This window comes from Toxorhynchites rutilus, chromosome 3 (assembly GCF_029784135.1).
Source record: "Toxorhynchites rutilus septentrionalis strain SRP chromosome 3, ASM2978413v1, whole genome shotgun sequence".
Classification (NCBI taxonomy): domain Eukaryota; kingdom Metazoa; phylum Arthropoda; class Insecta; order Diptera; family Culicidae; genus Toxorhynchites; species Toxorhynchites rutilus.
In genome coordinates this window covers 22,664,916-22,687,259 of record NC_073746.1, presented here as the reverse complement: position 1 = coordinate 22,687,259, position 22,344 = coordinate 22,664,916, and the positions used below count along the sequence as shown (strand labels likewise).

The 22,344-nt window shown below is 37.0% G+C and overlaps 1 protein-coding gene across 4 annotated transcripts in view; it reads right to left on the bottom strand.

Moving 5' to 3' along the window:
- Nucleotides 1-22,344, bottom strand: part of LOC129776521 (zinc finger protein ush-like) — a 548,035-nt gene that overhangs the window by 90,540 nt on the left and 435,151 nt on the right. The window contains exon 2 of one of the 4 annotated variants that reach the window (XM_055782216.1): nucleotides 6,615-6,676. The exons of the other annotated variants lie outside the window; for them this stretch is intronic. The gene's annotated coding sequence lies outside the window, so the exon portion shown is untranslated. The remainder of the gene's footprint in view (nucleotides 1-6,614; nucleotides 6,677-22,344) is intronic. 4 annotated transcript variants of the gene reach the window in all.

The window sequence follows — 22,344 nt, the reverse complement described above, 5'->3', positions numbered from 1 at the left end:
CCGCTATATTGATCTACGGGAAGAGACGAATACAACGAAATATAGATGACTCAAATTGAACCATTCCTTCTTCGGGTTTTGCGCTTACCAACACATTTGGCCTTCCATTTTTATTTATAGAATACTAGCTGACCCGGCAAACTTCGTCCCGCCCAAAATTGTTTTTTTTTCCAAAATATATATTTTTATCATATGGCTCATATGGCGTTAGCCTGGCGGGGCCGGGAGTTCAATATTTTGACAGTTATTCCTATTATCTATGTTAGTAATATGTAACCGATTTCTCGCGGCCGGCTCGAGGTTGGCATTACAAGTGTTCTCATAATTGGTATGTTGCAGTCTCCAATGCTCTGTACGTGTGTCCGACACGGGATACTTCCTATTGGGATGCAGCTGACCATTAATCAGCAACGCCCCCTAGTCTGTACCCCATATCTAGCGTGGTGCGTCTTCTCGACTCGAGGAATCCAGGATAGATTGGTCACTAGCCGGCGCAATCATCAGCTCGTGTAGAGTTGTCATGAGATGTCATTTGTTTTTTGTTATCAATACCTTGAAACATTCACGTTTTCTTATTAAGCGCAAATTCATGAGTCCAATCGCAGAACTGTCCATTGATTGATCTTCCAATCAATAATTATAGAATAATTGCTAAAAAAAATCCTAGTACTTCTACCAAATCTCATCATTATAATATCAGATTATTTTCAGACACAATTCTCGTTCAATATTTTTCAACCACTTGCAAATAGCATGTTTCTCCGTTACATGGAATAAATATATGATAAAATAAAGACAGACCCTCTCCTCTTCTCCTCTTAGAGAGAGGGAGGGGGAGTGTCCATTCACCATAAAAACGTTTCGGGCCCTCTAAAGTCTCCCCCGCCACCCTAAGGGAGGAAGGAGGAGTATCTATCCACCAAAGAATCATTTATTGCACCCTAACATCTCCACATGTCAAATTTGGTTTCATTTGCTTGATAAATTGTCGATTAATGCAGAAATTTGTGTTTCATTTGTATGACAGACCACCAACCACCCTCCCCCCTCTGGAAAGAAGGGGGGTGTATCTTACCACCGTGAAAACATTCATTGCGCCCTGAAACGTTTCGGGCCCTCTAAAATCCCCCTCCCCTAAGAGAGAGAGGAGGTGTATCTAACCACCATAGAATCATTTATTGCACCCTAAAACCTCCAGATGCCTAATTTGGTTGCATTTACTTGATTCATTCTCGAGTAATGTAGAAATTTGTGTTTCATTTGTATGGCAGTCCACCTTAAGGAGGGGGGGTGGAGTGTCTAATCACCATAAAAACATTTATTGCATCCTAAAACCTCCATATACCAAGTTTGGTTTCATTTGCTTGGTTAATTCTCGAGTAATGTAGAAATTTGTGTTTCATTTGTATGGCAGCCCCCCTTAAGGAGGGGGTGGAGTGTCTTATCACCATAAAAACATTTATTGCACCCTAAAACCTCCATATGCCAAGTTTGGTTTCATTTGCTTGGTTAATTCTCGAGTATCGTAGAAATTTGTGTTTCATTTGTATGGCAGCCCCCCTTAAGGAGGGGGTGGAGTGTCTTATCACCATAAAAACATTTATTGCACCCTAAAACCTCCATATGCCAAGTTTGGTTTCATTTGCTTGGTTAATTCTCGAGTATCGTAGAAATTTGTGTTTCATCTGTATGGCAGCCCCCCCTAAGGAGGGGGTGGAGTGTCTTATCACCATAAAAACATTTATTGCACCCTAAAACTTCCATATGCTAAGTTTGGTTTCATTTGCTTGGTTAATTCTCGAGTATTGTTGAAATTTGTGTTTCATTTGTATGGCAGACCCCCCCCTTAAGGAGGGGGTGGAGTGTTTAATCACCATAAAAACATTTATTGCATCCTAAAATCTCCATATGCCAAGTTTGGTTTCATTTGCTTGGTTAATACTCGAGTAATGTATAAATTTGTGTTTCATTTGTATGGTAGCCCCCCCTTAGAGAGGGGGGAGGGGCTACCATACCTTCCCCGGCCCCAAAAACCCCTTATGTACCAATTTTCATGTCGATCGGTTCAGTAGTTTCCGAGTCTATAAGAATCAGACAGACAGACAGACAGACAGAAATCCATTTTTATATATATAGATAGATAGATAAGATATGGAAATGCGTTATTTCGCCTGAAAATCCATTTCCACTTTCGAACAAAGATCGATTTCGATAGAGCAAATATCGAATGGACTAACAACGCTTTTTATGATGTAATTTTCGAACATGTGTGAATTCAATTTTCCGAATTTTCCGACCTTCCTTCAGGATTTTCCGATTTTTCTCTCCATTACATTAATCTACGGGAAGAGACGAGTACAACAAAATACAGGAGGCTAAAATCGGACCATCCCTTCTTCGGGTTTTCCGCTTACCAACATATTTTGCCTTACATTCTTATTTATTCAGGTAGATAGATATAAGATATGGAAATGCGTTATTTCGCCTGAAAATCTATTTCAACTTACGAACAAAGATCAATTTCAACAGCGCAAACATCGAATGGACTAACAACGCTTATTATGATGTAATTTTCGAATTCAATTTTCCGACGTTCCTTCAGGATTTTCCGATTTCTCTCTCCACTATATTGATCTACGGAAAGAGACGAATACAACAAAATACAGGAGGCTAAAATCGGACGATCCCTTCTTTGGGTTTTGCGCTTACCAACAGGTTTTGTCTTACATTTTTATTTAAATAGATTCCACATCGGGTGTCGAAATATTCAAATTTGAGAAAGGAGAAATGGAGAAATGTTTTGTGTTTTGGTTTAACGTTATAATCATGGGATGGTGATCAATAATCAGAGTATAATATTATCAGGTTACGCTTACTGGATAATTCTCTAAAAAATTTCGGTCATATACATTGCGGAAAATTGGAATACACATTTTCCTATCGTGTTACCGTGGCCGAATATTTAACAGCCGGATACAATATTTATATATCACTGCTAATCAGACGAGCATAAATCGGTTACTCGAAATGCAAATGCAGCATTCGTTTTACGGACACTGATGATAGAGAAAATATTGCAATCTCAGCTCCGCCGTATTCTATTCATTGAGTTGACCAGACGGCAGCAAGCTTCACGAAAAAAAGTTTATACTCGCCGGCAAGAATTTCGTAGTTCTATGTAAACAGTGCGGTCGTGTTTTGGTGATCACCCTACTTTAATTTTTATTGCGACCCGCGATTCCATGACTAACACGTGTTTGTGGCCACCATGATAAAAAGGTTGAGTACAACTGGAACGGGAGCTTGACGTAGGATGGTGATTGTTGGGAATAATTGCTTCTGAATTATGTTCTCTTTTAATACTCCAAATGTTTGCCCTTAACCTTCCTATACTCGCGTATAGGTCTGACAGACCGAGCATCAATGAGGTGGCATAGGTATGCAAGGTATCTATTTCAGATATTTCCACACGGCATATGGAAGTGTCTTCTCATTTCTTAACCCATGAATGGCATATATTCTTATTTTCAAGAAAAATATTTCCAAAAGAAGGTTGGTCACGCTAGCGTGCGAGACCAAATAACCACGATTTCGTTTAGAAAATACATGACGATAATTATGAGAAAATATTAGTTTATTAGTTTTAGCAATAATTTTCAAAAGTCCGTTAATATTTTCGCATATTTTCAAACAGCTGATTCGGATGCACACTCGCACCGTATAAACTAGGCTTAATTGATTTGGTATAATGAATTATTGCACGCAATTTAGTTTTGCGTACCATATTCATGGGAACTAAAGTCGAATGAAAGTTTGTATGGTACAGAATTTACTCTCACATTCGTTTACAAAACATACTTCTTTTATTCGTGAAATTGTTCACTAGCTTTAGTATTTTCACGCTTCGTGTTTTAAGCAAAAACATTGCTGGATAAATTTGCCCTCTCCATCCATTGAGCAATTCCACGCCAAATCAGCCGAAAAACGACAAATCTTGACGCGACGCTTTTCGATTTTATTGAAATTTGGTAAATATGATGGAAGCTACCTAAAATTACAATTTTCATCATCATATGACCTGTTTAAATTACGACTGATTTTTAAAAGGGCGTATTCGAAATCATTGATCTTTCTTTCAAAAAATTGTAACTCTAAATCCAGATGTCTGCAATCCAGAAGAAAATGCGATGTTTGACAAAGTTGTTGGAAAACTAATGAATTACTTAGAGAAAATTACCGTTTTGTCTCATATTCCACTTCATTTTTAAATATAAATTTACTAAATTTTTATGTTATAAATAATTGAATAATGAAAACACAGACATTCTTTGAGGTATAGGCTTCATTTTGACATCATTTACAGGTATCAATACAGGTATAAGTGAGTCAACATATTTTCAGTTTTTTACCATGAATATGTATTTGTGTACCCGTGGCCGAGTGGTTAGCGTCTCACATTATCATGTCGGGTGTTCGGGTTCGATTCCCGTTCTGGCCGGGGGACTTTTTCGTCAAAGAAATTTCCTTCGGCTTGCACTGTGGTCACGCGTATTCTAGAGCTTGCCCCTCGGAATACATTCAAGGCGTGTTATTTGGCTTAAGAAATCTCAACTAAAGTATTAATAAATGACGCTAGTTAATGCATACGTTGAGTCGGCAAAAGTTCCACAGGGAACGTTAACGCCATTCAAGAAGAATGTAGTTGTAAATCAATTTTACTGTAATAAAATGAAGAAGAAGGCTCTATTGCATCCAAAAATCAATTGAATTTCGCGAAAAAGTACCATTTTGAGTAATGGGACACTGTTTAATGGCCATCAAAGCTTAAGTGTTTGGAATTTGAGACAAAACGGTACATTTTGAATGCGCTGTTAAAAAATATTACTCAAAAATTGAATTCTATATTAAAAAATAAAACGTATTTTCCTAGGATTAATCGTTATCAAGATATAACCACTTTTTTATAGTGAAAATAATGTTAGTGAAGAATGAAAATTTGAGTAATCATTTTAAACAGTGCATTCGGAATGATTGTTTTTTTATTTTCCAACAACTTTGTCAATCATAGTATTTTGATTAGACATCTGCGTTACGATTATTAAAAGAAAGATCAATGATTTCGAATACGCCCTTTTAAAAATTTAGCCGGGGTTTCTCGGGGTCGGGGTCATCTCGAATTTTTTGGAATACGAGGCAAAACGTATGGTTTTGGGTGCCAATAAAAATAGTTATGTCGATTTTTCATTCGGAAATTGCTGCGTAATGTTGATTTGCACGATTATATACCCAATGCAAAGTATTAGCTCAATAGGACTTCATTCACTAGTGTGTTAAAATTTGATTTTTTTGAAAATCGAAAAATCACCGAAAAGCGGGGTTTTTAAAATTTTTTTATGCCAAATGTTTTAAAATTTTATGACACGTCGAGATTAACAGTTATCTGAAAAAATCGTAAAAAGTCGATATTTGATAAAATAAACCACCGAGCACCGAGACCTTTGGCATCAAACTTTTTTTTTTAAACCTTGATTACATGCTTCGACCGCTTTGCGTCACTCTCCCTTAAGTCCGATTAAGCTGATATTCTGCATAAGGTGTTTTTTGAGGTGAACATTTTTTATGGGTTAACTTTTTCAAATTCGAGATAACCATTTTCATTGGCAGCCTAATTAGCTCTACGTAAAAAAAAACCTGAAAATTGAGCATCCCTAATCCCGCACAACTTCCAAACCGAAACGATTCGCTAACGGGGACGTGGTTATCAATGATCCTCAATTTGTTGCTGATCCGAATTGCACGTGTATTATTGCGAAGGATGAATGCAACCAATGCAAAAAAAATGGCCACCAAAAAAGCTCCAAAGTCAATAGCAACAAATACCATAAATGTGATAAAAATTTATCACAAATGTTTCGGCGTTTTGAATCACACACACCCATACAGCCAGATGAAGATGGGGGTGGTGTGAAGGACCGAAATCAAATAATTTATAAAAATATTATCACAGCTTTGTGTGTAGCGATTTTGGTGTTTTTTTTTTGTTTTCATCTTCGTCACAACAGCAAAAAAACAACAACATTGCTCATATTGCATTCCCCCAGTACCTTTGCTTTTTTTAGTGAGGTATGTGGCCGAATAACAAAACAAAAAATCGCTTCCGCGATGGTGTGGATGGAGATTACATGGCGTACGAAAATATTTATAATTCATTTTTTTTATTGAAATGGTTGCGGATGGTCAGGGTGGGTTGGTGGAGGCGGCTTCAAAAGCATGAATCGGAAAACAAGAGTGCATCCATCGGTTACGCGAGCGCCTCCACCAAGGTAGTATTTTTTTGGTGAGGAAGTGTGATACACCAATGCAGCGCGCTTAAGTAGAGCAGCAGAAATACTCGTGAACAGCATCTGCTAATGATTATTTCGAATGGTGATTGCCATAAGCTATAATAATCAACTGATACATTTAGAGATATATAAAAAAAAATCCGTTCAAGAAAAATTAAATAAAAAATTTATTCCTCTTGAAAACCCATTATTGATTCGTGAGAAAGAGATTTAAAAACGACATTCTAAATTGGCTAAATATAGACAAATCCAGAATCGATAATTACTTACGAAGGCTGTTAGGTGTTTGCTTTTATCAAATCAAGTTCCGAGGATGGATTTGTTTATCTTACCTGCAAAATAAGAAAAAAGGTTCTATTTTAGTATAGTTCAAAGCAATGTATGTTAATTAGGGAATCTATCAGGTCTGACCACAAAATTTAATGAGAAATCATCTGTTACGATATCGTTATTCTTTTTTACAGGAGTTAGGTAAGATTTTTCTTTCAACATATCTTTAAAAAGGGAACGCTCTCTACAAATTTACGATACTTTAATCGATTTTGACGCACTCCAAACGCGGCGATACAGTGAATATGTCCGACAGACCTCCTCCTTGCGGCGAAACCGCCCCCAATTGGCGGCATTTCTCCACGCATTGCCACTATAGAGCAATTCTAAATGAAATCTACAAATGACAAAACATGAGTATTTCTGATTCGAACGAAAAATTGTATTCTGTTTGGGTTGAATTTTGAAAAATGAATTTTCCTGCAGCATTTGGGAATTTTTTGACTCAAGTGAAACTTTTGAAAAGGGCGTGCCTACTTCAGTAAGAGAAATCTTTGATAATTTATATCTCAAAAACTATGAGTCGTACCGAAATAGAAAGAGTTATAGAGTATTGATGCTAATTTTAATAATTTGAAAAGAAAAAAATTTACACTAAGAAAAAAAATAGTATCCTTTTTTTATTAACAAAAAACTCTTTAATTTGCAATATCTAAAATATGTATTTTTATATTTTTTCATATAAAATAGAAGTCATGTAGAAAATTTAAAGATTCAGTCAAAGATGGTAAAACTATTTTTGACGAACTTTATAGAACATCGAATTTTTATGAATTTTCGAAAATTCGAATTTTTGTATGTTATCAATCATTTTTAGTCACAATTAATGAATCCTGATGTGATTTAAAATGAAAAAGCTCCTTATCAATCTCCTTCTAAATGCAGTCATTCTTCAGATCTAATTTATTGTCTTTTTTATAGTAAATAGGCTCTTTTCATATGTTTATCGTGTTAATGAATTTGCTTATACTTTTCAACAACTTTACCAAACACATCATTATGGTAAAAATATATGTTTAGAAGTTTAAACCCACATGTCTTCAAACGTTTTTCAACATATTAAAAGAGCCTTTTTACTATAAAAAGACAATAAATTCGAAATGTTTGCTCAAATATCTCGAGAATGGCTGCATTTAGAAGGAGATTGATGAAGATCCTTTTTTTTTCAAATCACATCAGTATTCATAATTTGTGGCTAAAAATGGTTGTCGACATACAAAAACTCGAAAACTCGAAAATGAGTTTCGAAAACTCATAAAAATTCGATGCTCCACCGAGTTCGTCAAAAATAGATTTACCATCTTGGACTGATTTTTTCAAATTTCTGCATTCTATTTTATATGAAAAAATTTAAAAATACATTTTCTAGATATTGCACATATTGCAAGTTTTTTTTTGAAAATAAAAAAAGAGTACTAATTTTTTTTTCTCATTGTATCTTTTTTTCGCATTTTAACATTAATACTCTACAGGTCGGACTCGATTATCCGGAGACTCGATTATCCGGGATTCGATTATCCGGAGTATTTTATTTTTGATTTTCGGAAGTTTTGAATAGATTGTATAATAATCCTATATTGTATAGCTACTATGGGTATCAAATGAAAGGGCTTGGCCACTACAAAATGGCGGATTTCATATTTTCCCAGAACCCCATCAATATGGGTATCAAATGGAAGGGCTTGACTAGTAGAACACTGTTATTGATAAAAAATGTAAACCCGAAATGGCCGCCACCACAAGATGGCGCCATATATTAGGCTGTCAAAAAAGTCCTGCGGTATTTCCGCGAGGTGTCGTTGTAAGCGCGTAGTTCTAGTTGTATTCATTGTATCGAGTCATGCTATAGCTTGTTGGACAGGTATTTTTGCGCGCTATAATATAGTCCTTGACAGTGTGTTGTTTGGTTAAGTCGTTCGTGAGTTATAGTGTCGCAAATATGGAGCAAAATAAAGAGAAAATCCGACATATTTTACAGTATCTCAACCTGCCAATAAACTTTGTGCAGTTTATGGACCCGATACAGTTTCCATTTCCACCGCACAACGATGGTTTCAACGTTTTCGCCACGATGCGCCACCCTCCGGAAGGCCTGTCGTCGAAAATTGCGACAAAATCGCTGAATTAGCCGAGAAAGACCGGCATAGTAGCAGCCGTAGCATCGGCCAAGAGCTGGGGATAAGTCATCAAACCGTTATTAACCATTTGAAGAAGCTTGGATTCACAAAGAAGCTCGATGTATGGGTGCCACACACGTTGACGCAAAAAAATATCTTTGACCGTATCGACGCAAGTGAATCGCTGCTGAATCGCAACAAAATCGACCCGCTTCTGAAGCGGATGGTGACTGGCGATGAAAAGTGGGTCACTTACGACAACGTGAAGCGCAAACGGTCGTGGTCGAAGCCCGCTGAAGCGGCTCAGACGGTGGCCAAGCCCGCATTAACGGCCAGGAAGGTTCTGCTGTGTGTTTGGTGGGATTGTCAAGGAATAATCTATTATGAGCTGCTTCCCTATGGCCAAACGCCCAATTCGGACCTGTACTGCCAACAACTGGACCGCTTGAAGGTAGCACTCATGAAGAAGAGGCCATCTTTGATAAACAGAGGCCGCATTGTTTTCCATCAGGACAACGCCAGGCCACACACTTCTTTGGTGACGCGCCAGAAGCTCCGGGAGCTCGGATGGGAGGTTCTTTTGCATCCGCCGTATAGTCCGGACCTTGCACCAAGTGAACCACCGGTTTTTGTCCATGGCGAACGAGCTAGGTAGTCATAAGTTAGCCACAAAAGAGGCCTGTGAAAATTGGCTATCCGAGTTTTTTGCCAATAAGGAAGCGAGCTTCTTTAACAGGGGTATTATGAAGTTGATTGTAACTAATTTTATGAACAAATGAAAATTCAAAAAAAATAACGCAGGACTTTTTTGACAGCCTAATATATTTTTTCACAACTCCATCAATATGGGTATTAAGTGAAAGGGCTTGACTGGTAGAACACAGTAGATCATGAAAAATCCAAATTCAAGAAGACCGCAGTTTCCAAATAAACAATTACTTTTTAATGGTTCTATTCAGCCTGCCCTGTTTGTATGTATGTTTGAGTGTTTTGTAGGGCTGTCCCACATAATAGAAAATTGACCCCGTTTCTGTTGAATGATTGATCTGAAATTTTGGAACATACATCTAATTCTACTGTCATTATAAAACTGCGTATTCCATGATCTTGAAAAATTCAATTTGGCCGCTGCTAAAAAATGGCTGATTGGCTTGATGTGGAGAATACACTACACTATGAACAGCATAAATTCGAAAAGGTCACGCCACAAAATGGTCGACTATGTATTTTGGCAATCCCCTCAATATTGGTATCAAATGAAATTATTTGACTAATAAAATACAGTATGTCATCAAAATATTCCGAAAACAGTTGGGTAAGAAATAAAAACTTTAAAAAGAAATAATTTTTTGGATGGTTTTAATGTAGAGAAATATACTAATGATAACTAAAGATAAGTTACTAAAAACTTGAAAATAAAATAATTAAAAAAATTTTTTAAATTAAACGGTTTAATGTTAAGCTAGAAAATAATTAGACAAGTAGCAGTTAGTAGTTATCACATCCGTTCCTTCATTAATCTAATGATGAGACTAAAATAAAATCGTGGGGTATATGATGAAACAACTGACTGTGGATAATGGAAATCCAACGTTTATTTCTTACCTAATTTTCTTCGGAATATTTTCATGATGTACTGTATTCTATTAGTCAAATCATTTCATTTGATACCAATATTGAGGATTGCCAATATTTAGGGGATTGCAAAAGTCGACCATTTAGCGGCGCAACCTTTTTGAATTCATGTTCTTTATTATGTTTCGTGTTCTCCAAGTCAAATTATTCAGCCATTTTTTAACGACGGCAAAATTGTATTTTTCAAGATCATTGGATACGCAGTTTTATAATGACAGTAGAATTAAATGTATGTTCCGAATTTCAGATCAATCAGTCAACAGGAACGGGGTCAATTTTCTATTAATGTGGGACAACCCTACAAACATTCAAACATACATAGAAACAGGTCAAGCTGAATGAAACCGTTTAAAAAGGAATTAGTTGTTTGGGGGCTGCGGTCATCTTGGAATTGGTTTTTCATCATCAGCTATGTTCTACTAGTCGAGAACTTTCTTTTGATACCCATTATGATGTGGTTTCGAAAAAAAGATATATAGCGCCATTTTTGTTTTCTGAAAGAAAAACCTTTAACCAATCCCGAAGTACAACTATTTTGTGATTTCGGATTCTAAATGAATCAAACTTTAATTAACAGTCTTCGTCTTCTAGTTGAATTTATTCATTAACCTCAATCAAACAGCAACGCAATAAAGTAATATAAGCTACGCTACTGAGTTCTTTATCATGCTTCGATATAACGTACAATTCGATACAACGTACGATTGGAAAAGTAAAATGTACGTTATATCGAAGTTACCGCTGCAGTTTTGTATTTATAGTAGAAAAATTCTTAAATACCTTAAATACTTAAATACCTCTCTTTTGTTGGTTTTAGAGCTTGAGCTTGAGCTTGAGCTTGGGTAGACTGTACAATTCGTAGTTGCTCTCCGTGATTGACCTAAACCAACCAAATTGAACAAAGAACACACAGAATGAGGCTTAGGACTAGCAAATCATTCTCGTAGTGCAATTTTCGGTGATTCGAGCTTTAAACGGTCAACAACGACGCCGGCCACGTCCTTACAGTCACCAGGGGAAGGGAAGGAATGTTAGTATGATATTCGCCGCCCGAAGGCCAGAAGGGTCGCCTCTATAGCGTGGTTCCCTAGCGTTTATCAAAGAAGGAATGGTTAAAAATCAGGGTTCACTGCGGTGAGTGATGTGATTTTAAAACCTTAAATTTGAAAAAAAATTTTTAAATATTTAAATTTTGAAATTTTGAAATTTTAAAATTTTTAATTTTTAATTTTTGAATTTTAAAATTTTAGAATTTTTAAATATTTAAATTTTGAAGTTTTCAGATTTTCAGATTAAAATTTTTTATTCTTAGGTTTTTAGAATTTTGATTTTTTTTGTTTTTGTTTTTTTTAATTTTTAGTAATTATATTTTAACACATTAACCCCGACTTTTTTCTGCTGCGCCCTCCAATCAGCGCGCATAAAAATCCCCCCTAGGGACCAACGCTGGGCTCTACACAACGACGGAGAGCTATATTTGGGAATCCTGAGGAGGTAACCGAGAGCTTGTATAAAACCAATCGACTCGGCGATATGTTCCGTTATTTATCATGTGTACGCTTCGTAAAACTTCAATCACGACAACGGAGAGTTATCTTTAGGAAACCTGAGAAGGTAACCGATACAACTTCCCCAACTTACCAACCTAGCAAGACAACCGGGAGAACTGCTATTCTTCACGATATCTCAAAAACACGTAAAAATAATAATAAAAACGCCTGTAATGATAATGTAGATCACCATATAACTTCCTTGATCAAGTATATTCGGTACAAATCTCGATATTGAACTAACGCTGGCGATTGTGCGAAGAAGCTTCCATGATATATTGCGCTTTGAAAACAGCGGAAAAATATCTAGATCTTCCGAGAAGACGAGCCGTGCATTCAATTAAATGACAATGTTAGTTGATGAACTGGATGAATAAATTTTGATATCCTATCTGCGACGTAATATTTATGATTTCATGATTTCCCAGTATATCCAATAATTAAGCTAAATAGAACTCGTGAAAACCAGAAAAAAAACGATTCGGATTTTATTTATCGTGATTCGATATTTAACGTCCGGAATTCTGGATCGTAAGGGCATCAATTCGACATACACATCCGCACGATGGAAAAAATAAAAAATAGCGACACGCAACTGAGCTCATGAAGAACTCAAGCATAATTTAAGAGAAAGAGGGAGGGACTCAGGGTTGCCAACAAAATTTTTCAAAAAACTGGAAGATTGCTCTCGAAAAAACTGGAAGAAAACTGGATACTGTAAAACCGTTTTATGTTAAGAAGATCGGTTTTGATTTATCTAAAATGATTTTTTTTTGCTTGAGAAACAGAATCTTCATCGAAGCTTCTTGTAGCATTTATATGTAGTTAAAATGCCGAAATAAATCATAAATTAATCATATCATGCAAGCAGATTGAATTGATTTTCCCACCACTAGAACATTACTGTAACACAATATTTAAGGATGTGTTTTGTAGAACCTCTAAAAAATACGTCATGTCCATCAAATCACCGATATCAGAAGATCGCAATATGATTAATTGAGATGCATGGGGACACGGTTTCTGGTTATAGATCACTGCATCGAACCACTGTTTTTTTTTCTTCCAACGCGAATTATGACATTTCTGTAGTTCTGTTTGTTTTCTTCTAACGTGAATTATGACATTTCTATAGTGTCTCTTTTGACCGTCTTCGTTGCTATCTTTTACGCACTCACGAAGAATTTAGAAAAAAAAATTCAATAAATAAATACACAGTGCCTAACCATACTTTCGGCTTGACATTTTTGCATGGTTTGTTTCAGCTCTCATTCTTCGACATTTGAATAAGGACATGTGAAATATTCAACGATTGGGCACTAAGCAAAACACGTAAAACTGTCAAACAGACGTCTCCGATTATTTGCGGATATTAGAATTATGGAATAATTTTTAATTAGATCCCACAATATTATTTCATTACTAAAATAAGCCCATTCTGTAGTTTACTTTTTATATCAGCCTTGTTCAAACCCAATATCCTTAAGTATTCTCTTTTAATCGAGAAACTATTTCAGGAAACAAATCATAGTATGCATACTAGAAAAATAAGCACTATAGTACATATGCGTGTTATGCAAAGTATGCATGATCTCTTTGAATTTCGAGTTATGTGTCAAATATGAGAGTTCGAATCATGCATAATATTAATACTATTTAGAACCACAAATCTTCAACCATCACATCTAACATCTTTTTAATCTCTATTCGGAGGTAAGATTACGTTGGTTTTATATTAATATCAATTAAAGCCAGTGGAGCACATTGACTCTATGATCTATGATGTTTTCGAGGACTTAGAACATCTAATATTTATATACATTCAAAGACAATGTAGCACGTTGCTGCTTGAATAGGCTGTTAAATAAGTTAAGCAATAGAGGGTTTCCTGTATGCCGCATTAGTAATTAACAGTTCTTTGATAAAATATTTATTAACGTGAAGTGTTTTACATGTTCTCTTGTTCTTCTTCGTTTTTCCTGGCACTTCTTTTAACCTGTTCGTACATTGTGTGGTTATTTTTAAACTTAATATTCTCGTTTATTTTTAGCTCCCCGTTAAAAGAAACATAGTTTTTTCGAAGCCAGTATTCCCAGTATACCGTTCATCATAATGTTCCCCAGTCTGCTTATATTCTTCGTTTCGTTGAGGTTATATTCAGAAAAAGTTTCTTTCCACAGTTTCCAAAGGGATAGGAAGGGTGAGGGAGAGATAATAATTATACATTGTAAATTTATTTTACATGAAATGGGTAAAACGGAAGCACAAATAAAAAAAACTGGATTAAACTGGATAATATTTCTAAAAACTGGAAGATTTTAGGATTTGACTGTTTGGCTGGATCAAGTAAAAAAAACTGGAAGAATCCAGTTTAAACTGGAACATTGGCAACGCTGGATGCACTTAGCTTTGTAGAATCCATCTTCACTGCCGTAAAGCTGATTCTCATTCTCCGCTCTCCGCTCCTGCTCCGATTTTCGCTCGGAAAACTGCTCCGCAGTATACAGAAAACTGCTCCGCAGTATACACACATACAATCTAGCACTTTGGTGTATTAAATTTGAAAATTTAAACAAAGGTCAACAAACGAACGGATCCAGGTTTTGCGTTTCAGTGATCTGTTTCTAAAGCGATCATTTCTTAAAACTCACGAGGCTGAAGCGACCAAACACCACGTCTGTACTCGTTGACTGCTCTCGCCAGTCTCCCCTCTCTTTTGTTGGGTTTTGATTGAAAAAAAAATAGAAGAAATTTATAGAAATATTCTTTTTTTTCTTCATCATCTGATAAATTAGGATTTATATCTAGATAATGTTTAAATAGTAGAAGCAATCCGATCAAGATGTGGTATATTTCCTATGGTACAAAACAAAGATCTGAACGTTTCATAACGGATGACAAAAAGAAATGTTACGCCGACAACAGACCATATCGTGGACTATAATGAGGGAAAACAGCCATGCGTTTGGGAAGACCGATTTTATAGATTGTGTACAATACTCGCATACATTTTTTTGTGAATTATATAAAATTTAAGCACATCGTGAGCGGAAACGTTTGTGTAGAGTTTCATCTATTTGATTCAAGATTTTTGTTTGTTATTACTTTTCATTCTATTTTTAAGAAAGAACAAATGTTATTTATTTTAATCCATTTTGTCACACCCCCAACGAGGCGATAGCGAACAGTAAATATATCCGACAGACCTCCTTCTTGCGGCGAAACCGCCCCCAATTGGCGGCATTTCTCCACGCACTGCCACTACAAATCGCACACACTTCAATGGATGAGAAACCGCCTGACCAACAGTGCGCGCTGCAAGCAATTAAAATATATCGTTTTTTATTGCCACACTGCCCGCCTGGTCGACTCCCGCGCTCTGGTGCTGCTGTAAGGCAATTTGGTAACGACCGACCACCAGCTGGACGAACCATCCGAGCCTTGCTCCCGCAGCGCGTGTGTTTTGAATGAAGTCATAGAGGTAACTTTGGATAGCCCCACCAACGAGTGACCACGCTGCCCGAAGACACACACAGAGAGAGAGGGTGTACAAATCAAGTTTTATGGGGCTCAAAATATGAATCTGGGGCATGATTATAGTAGCTTTTTTTTGTTTGTTGTTTCCCGTGTCCAGTTCCGCGCGCGGGCTTATCCGGAGACACAAAGTGACGCAGTGCAGCGGAGCGTGATTTCTGCGGCGATAAATATTGCTTCCGTTGAAAAATTTTAACGTATCACGTAGCCACCGCGCGGCCAGTGGCAGTCGGGTCCATGTTTTATGGAATTTTTGGTACTTGGTAATGACGCATTCGCCGATCTTTCCCCGATAAGACGAACGCTTGAATCGTAAACTCATATAGCGAAAAAAACGGCGCGCAATGGACGTCAAATTGGGAAGTGTTTGCAACGCCGTAAATTCTTTGAAGTTGGCCCGAGAACTGAATGACATTCCGTCATGGTGGCAGTCGTAAAAAGCCAACACGCTCTCGCCCCGATTAGGTGGCTCTAATTCCATAATAATCGCGAAAGTAGTTGTCGATCTTCTTGGGTTTGATGAAATCACGACGTAACGGCTTTCGGAAGTGCAAGAATGTGGAACCATTCTCTTTTTTTTTTTTTTTTTTTTGCTGAAACGGAATCCATTACGGACGATTGGAGACGTTTTTTTGTCATTCCCAAACGAAGAACACTTCCTGGGATATTCATCATCGCTGATTAATGGGCGGCAAAATCTTAATTAAGAACTCAACCGATGCTGCACCGTTCCACCGTCAGCTGGACTGCGTCCAGCATTCGCACGAAGAAGGGATGATATTCTTTCTTCCCTTTCCACGTTGTCCAAATATCAATTTTCCCGAAGACCATCCGCTTCCCCCTTCCCCCACACACGAATGCAACGTATTTTGTGCAGAAGACGACTGCAATGCGACGGAGGCGACGAAAAGCGACGAATGTCGATTCGCGAGAGAGTGTTACATCGCATTCCATTTCCGATGAACATTTGTGTGATTTGCATATCTGAATTATGTTTTCAATCTTTTGCTTTGCCTCGGTCCCCATTCCGGGCGCTGCAAGCGGCGCAAATCTTTCCGGCACCGGAATCCGACGGAAGACGTTTTCCCAGAAGGCGGAAAAAAAGGAGTTTGGTTGTGATGTCCGTAGGAAATCTCCGCCGCTGTATCGACCAATCATCGTCATCGTCCAGCTGGTGAACATCCCCTTGCTCTCCCTTCGATGGCTTGAACAGGGAACTGGGGATACGACACTCCCAGTGCACAGTCGTGTAATTATCGACTTGGTTGTCGACTCGGCGTCAAGCGGTGACAACGTAAAAATTTACCACGGAACCCGCATATCCCCTCATATGCTTCTGTGTCAGTCCAGAATCGATTCCCGGAACGTAAAGCGATGTATCTCTGGGCGGAAAATGAAGATGTAGTGTATGGAGCCGGGGTTAAATTTTGACCCGAATCGACGAATTGATGTACCAACTGGTGCAATAACTTGCTTGGTTGTACTCGGAAACGTTATCATATTTCCTTATAATTGCGAGCCTATCTTTTAAAAAATTGCCAAATTATCAGATTCCGAGATTTGCACACTAAAGGCGATTCCACAATATTTTTGAAAGAAATAAATATACAAAATCAAAAGCTTTTTTTGGATATATAAACCATTCCATGAGGTTATGCTCCAAAGAACCAAATTTCGAATTTAGTTTTAGGAGAAAATTGAACACGTTATTTGAATAAACACTAGTTATATCATAAATTCGTTGAAACGAATTTGATTTTTATGTACCAACCACCGGGAGAGACGAGTTTAAGAAACTACATAATAATATTTAAAATATTCTTGGTTTTCAGTATTTTTATGTTTCTTGAGATATCTCTGCACTTGCTTCACCAAACTTCAATGGCTATATTCCACTGAACGGATAATTAAATACTCGATTGAAAAGCCGTGGGTAGATCTAGGTTGCATTTTGTGATCTATGAGAAACAAGTACACTGAAGTCGCCTTTTACGCGGTTCTTTTATACGCGGCTTTTCTACGCGGATTTCGGAATTTACGCGGTTTTTTTTATACGCGGATTTAGAAATTTACGCGGTTTTTTTCGCAACACGTATCAACCGCGTATAAACTCAATCTGCTAATTGGCGTGACTTTTCATGAAATAACTTTGTATTGTATCACTGATTAGTAGCTGAGAAATAAAAGAAGATACAGATATCATGATTGCAGCATACAAAAAAAAAATTCGGTTAATCAATTGTTAGAATATGGGTTGCATTTTTAGTTAATAATTCACTGTTTGTTAGATTTTTATACGGATTTTGAAATTTACCCGGTTTATTTTTTCGCGGATTTTGGAATTTACGCGGATTTTGGAATTTACGCGGTTTTTTACGCGGATTTCGGAATTTACGCGGTTTTTGTTTACGCGGCACGTATCCCCCGCGTAAAAAGCGACTCCAGTGTATTTGGAACAGTCACGTCACAAGAGCATTTTTTTAGTTTATCTGATAAACCTAAGTTAAAACATGTTTATACTTGGGTTTCTCTGAGCAAACAATGAGGGTCAACAACCTACAAAATTTGATTAAAATTGGTCTACAAATAGAGGAGTATCAACTGTCTCCAGAAGTTGTTGACACGTCACGAAAATTATAAGATCCATTTCAGTTTACGTGATAACATTTTTACTTGAGCTTGAGCTTGAGCTTGGGTAGACTGTACAATTCGTAGTTGCTCTCCGTGATTGACCTGAACTAACCAAATCGCACAAAGAACACACAGAATGACGCTTGGGACTAGCAAATCATTCTCGTTGTGCAATTTTCGGTGATTCGAGCTTTAAATGGTCAATAACGACGCCGGCCACGTCCTTACAATCACCAGGGGAAGGGAAGGAATGTTAGTATGTTATTAGCCGCCCGAAGGCCAGAAGGGTCGCCTCTATAGCGTGGTTCCCTAGCGTTTATCAAAGAAGGGATAGTTGTTAGTGGGAATGGTTAAGAAAAATCAGGACTCACTGCGGTAAATGATGTGATTCTAAAAACGTGAACTCTCTACTATTCGGCGAAATGAGATTTGAAGAAAACATTCATTTCTATCGGATCGGTCGTGCATTTCGTTATTCATCGTGCGTAGTACATAAGTATTCTTCCTGACCTGAGAAGGTCATAAAAACTCCTTTAAAAACTCTCGATCTATATATTTTTATTCAATCGCGGAGATGAAGGTTATTTTGGCAACCTGAGAAGGTCGCTTAGAAACCCTTTAAATATTCCTCTAATCTGCGATATATTCTAAACCTGAGAAGGTCATCGAGAGAATTCTTTTAAACTCGCTAAAACTGACTGTGTATTTCGATGTTTGTCACTTGTATTATTTCAATATAAATTATCAATATGAATTCCCCAATATAGCTTAGCATAGTTTCGTAATGGGGAGCCGACCCTGAAATACATATGTTAAGGGTATCTTATGCTATTTGACACGACACGCAGTGTGTGTATAGCAGATCCGATCCGACAAAGACCTTACAGAATTCTCTCATAGGATTTAATTAGACCCGAGCCACTACGCGTCGTGTCTGACAATATGAAGCCGCTTTGCTGTACTTTCACTGGCTATTCGCCATAACAATGGCGGTCATGTCAACAACATCTCCCCGATACTATATGTAAACATGTTTACGTGATAACATTTTTACTCACTAAAAACACTTTTTTATGTTTCATGTATAAATCACACAACATTAAACAATGTTATAGTAAAATTGTGAAAATTTCCTACAAGATTCATCAGTTGGAGTATATTTTTAGTTTGGTTTGTTGTCAGTCAAATACTTTTGTGACGTCAGGTGTTATACTTTTTGCTGTTTCGGACTGGTGAACATAAATTTTTAATTCAATTGATTTAAGTTCCATTTCCAAAACATACAAATGAACTGTCTTTTATGTTTTGTCAACAATAGATGATATAATATAACCTTTTGTAACAGGGAATAGTACAAACTTGTTTTCGTTAAAATGTACAACTACCTTCATGCTAACTGCAGATTTAATGCTTCTCGAATGTAAATGTGCAATCAGAATGCTGATTACTGACACCCAGTATTCAAATAGTATTATGTGTACTGATTTACAACATCTACCATTAACAGCGATAAGCGATTTCAACATTTCTCTATATTCGGTGATTTGGTAGCGAATGACTGTTTACACTATTGTTCACGTAATTTTTTTTTTAATTATAAGAATTAATTTAAAAAAAGATTAATATCGTTCTCGTCACTAAGCATTGTAGAATTTTGTGCGTTTGTTTTTCCGTCATTTGTCGTGAGATTTCTGCACTAATCAATTTGGACGCTCGCTAGCAATTTGTATGGAAAATTATATTTTTTCCAATAGTGAATATGTTGATGAAAAATTGGAAACATGCAAATGAGAGTTTTGAACTTCCCATTTTTGCTTTCTTGTCCGTGCCTTCAGTGACGAGCAACTAATGTAGCGGCGAGGCATGATTTCTATATATCACAACGAATCAGTCGCGCGTAAATCGAAATGCAAATGCAATGCTTGTAGAAAGGAAATATTTCAGTTTAAGCTCCACCCGTTTGCAACGAGAGTATATAAGATGTAATTTTTTTGCAAACTGGAATTCTACGTCGACGAAAGTCGATCGATCCACTGTACTAATTTTGATACAATCCTTAAAATCAAAATGAATGAAAGCTAAATCTTTTAATAGATATATTTTAATAGAAATAGTATGAGATCTTTTTATGAACAAACTGTGTAAAGGGTGTGTCACATCAAATTGCATCACGGAAAAAACGCTGTAGAACTTTAATTTTTAGGAATTATATCTTCAGCTTTCGCTTATAATCAGATAAGACTGTATAGATCACGTTGGCCATGCTTCACTGTCAATTTTTCGTAAATTTGGAAAAATGTCGTCGAACGAAAAAGAGCGTCGTGAATTAATCCTGCGCACTCAATTCGAGAATCCGGAGTTGTCACATCGAGACATCGGTAAGATGCTGGGAATCGTCCAATCCACGGTCAGCAGAGTACTAAAACGATACTTCGAGAACCTAACCATCGACCGGAAGGTGAAGAACGGCAAAAATGGATGCTCCGTCAGTGAAAAAGATCACAAGCGCGTAGTTAAGCAGTTTAGACGTGATCCGAGAAGTTCGGTCCGGGATGTCGCCAATAAGCTGAATTTGTCAAGTTCATTCGTCCAGCGGACCAAGCAGCGGGAGGGCCTGCGTACATACAAGGTTCAGAAGGCTCTTAACCGCGACGAAAGGCAAAACATGGTGGGGAAGACGCGAGCCCGGAAGCTGTACACCGAAATGCTGACGAAGCCGCATTGCCTGGTAATGGACGACGAAACCTACGTCAAAGCGGACTTTCGTCAGCTGCCGGGCCTGTTGTGCTTCTCCGCAGAGGACAAATTCAGCGTTCCGGAGGAGATTCGCAAGCAGAAACTATCCAAGTTTGCCAAAAAGTACATGGTGTGGCAAGCGATCTGCTCTTGCGGAAACAACTATTTCTACCAAGACGGTCATTTAGACCGGTGTAATATTTAGTTGTCAAAATATAAAAATTTGAAAAAAAGTTTTACAGAAAAAAATATTTCATTCTAATATTGCAAGTACATGACAAACACAGGATAACTTCGATATAACGTAAATTTCGCTTTCAAAATTGTACGTTGTATCGAATTGTACGTTATATCGAAGCATAATAAGAACCTACAAACGTAGCCTATAATATATTATTGTGTTGCTGTTTTAGAGAAATTAATGAATAAATTTAATTAGAAGACGAAGCCAGCCTTTCTCACAATGTTTCCCTTCGTACTGTTGATTAAAGCTTGATTCATTCAGAATCCGGAATCACAAAACCAGCTGTATTTTGGGTATGCTTAAAGGTACAAAACTTGTTTTAGCATCACAATACAGATAATTCATTGTCCTTTCAGAAAAAAAATATTCAAAAAAAAAATTCCTTTACACTTTGGAAATGTGTACGCTATATCGAGGGTACGTTATATCGAAGTTTTCCTGTACATCTGTTTGCATATAATAACGTATTTCAATTTGTATTTCTATGCAGATATACACTCGACAAAAAAAAGTTAGTGGAACAGAGTACGAAGTCGAAATTTATTTTGTGATTTTTGAAATGCTGTAACTTCATGAAAAATCAACGCCATCGACCATCGACACAAGTAGAAGTTCCTCCTTTCAAATCTGCAATTTGATTTCTGATGCTTGATAACGTCCCAAGAACATTGACGTCATGTAACGATTTACCAACTCCTTCTCTTCTTCAACTCAAAATCTGACATTCAGATCCATCTGCAGACTCTGTATAGTCTTGTTCGAAAAACATTCTTCTTTAAACAACCATGTCTTTCGCAACAGTGCAGAGTGATTTGTGACACATAACTATTTCTATGTAATACAGGATATCAGCTTTGATAGTATGGTTTTCAAGCATGAATTTATCGATAGTTTTCGAAGAAGAAAAAAAGCGAATTAATTGAAGTGCAGGTAGGGATGCAAAAACAGCGCGAATTTGAAATCCGTCTAGTTTTGCGTTGTTTACCCTTCGAATGGACTAATAAGTTCACCCACAGGCAAAAGGAAACAAAATATATTGAAAAATCCACAGAGAGTCAAACTACTCAAATACAACTTTTTTGGTAACATTAACTTTCTAATTACTTCATTAATCAAAATTCTAATTGGTGGAATTTGATGTTTTAGGTGACTGACGAAATTCCCTGATTTTCCCTGACATGGTTTGAATTCCCTGATACTTCCTGATTTTTAAGGGTTTTCAA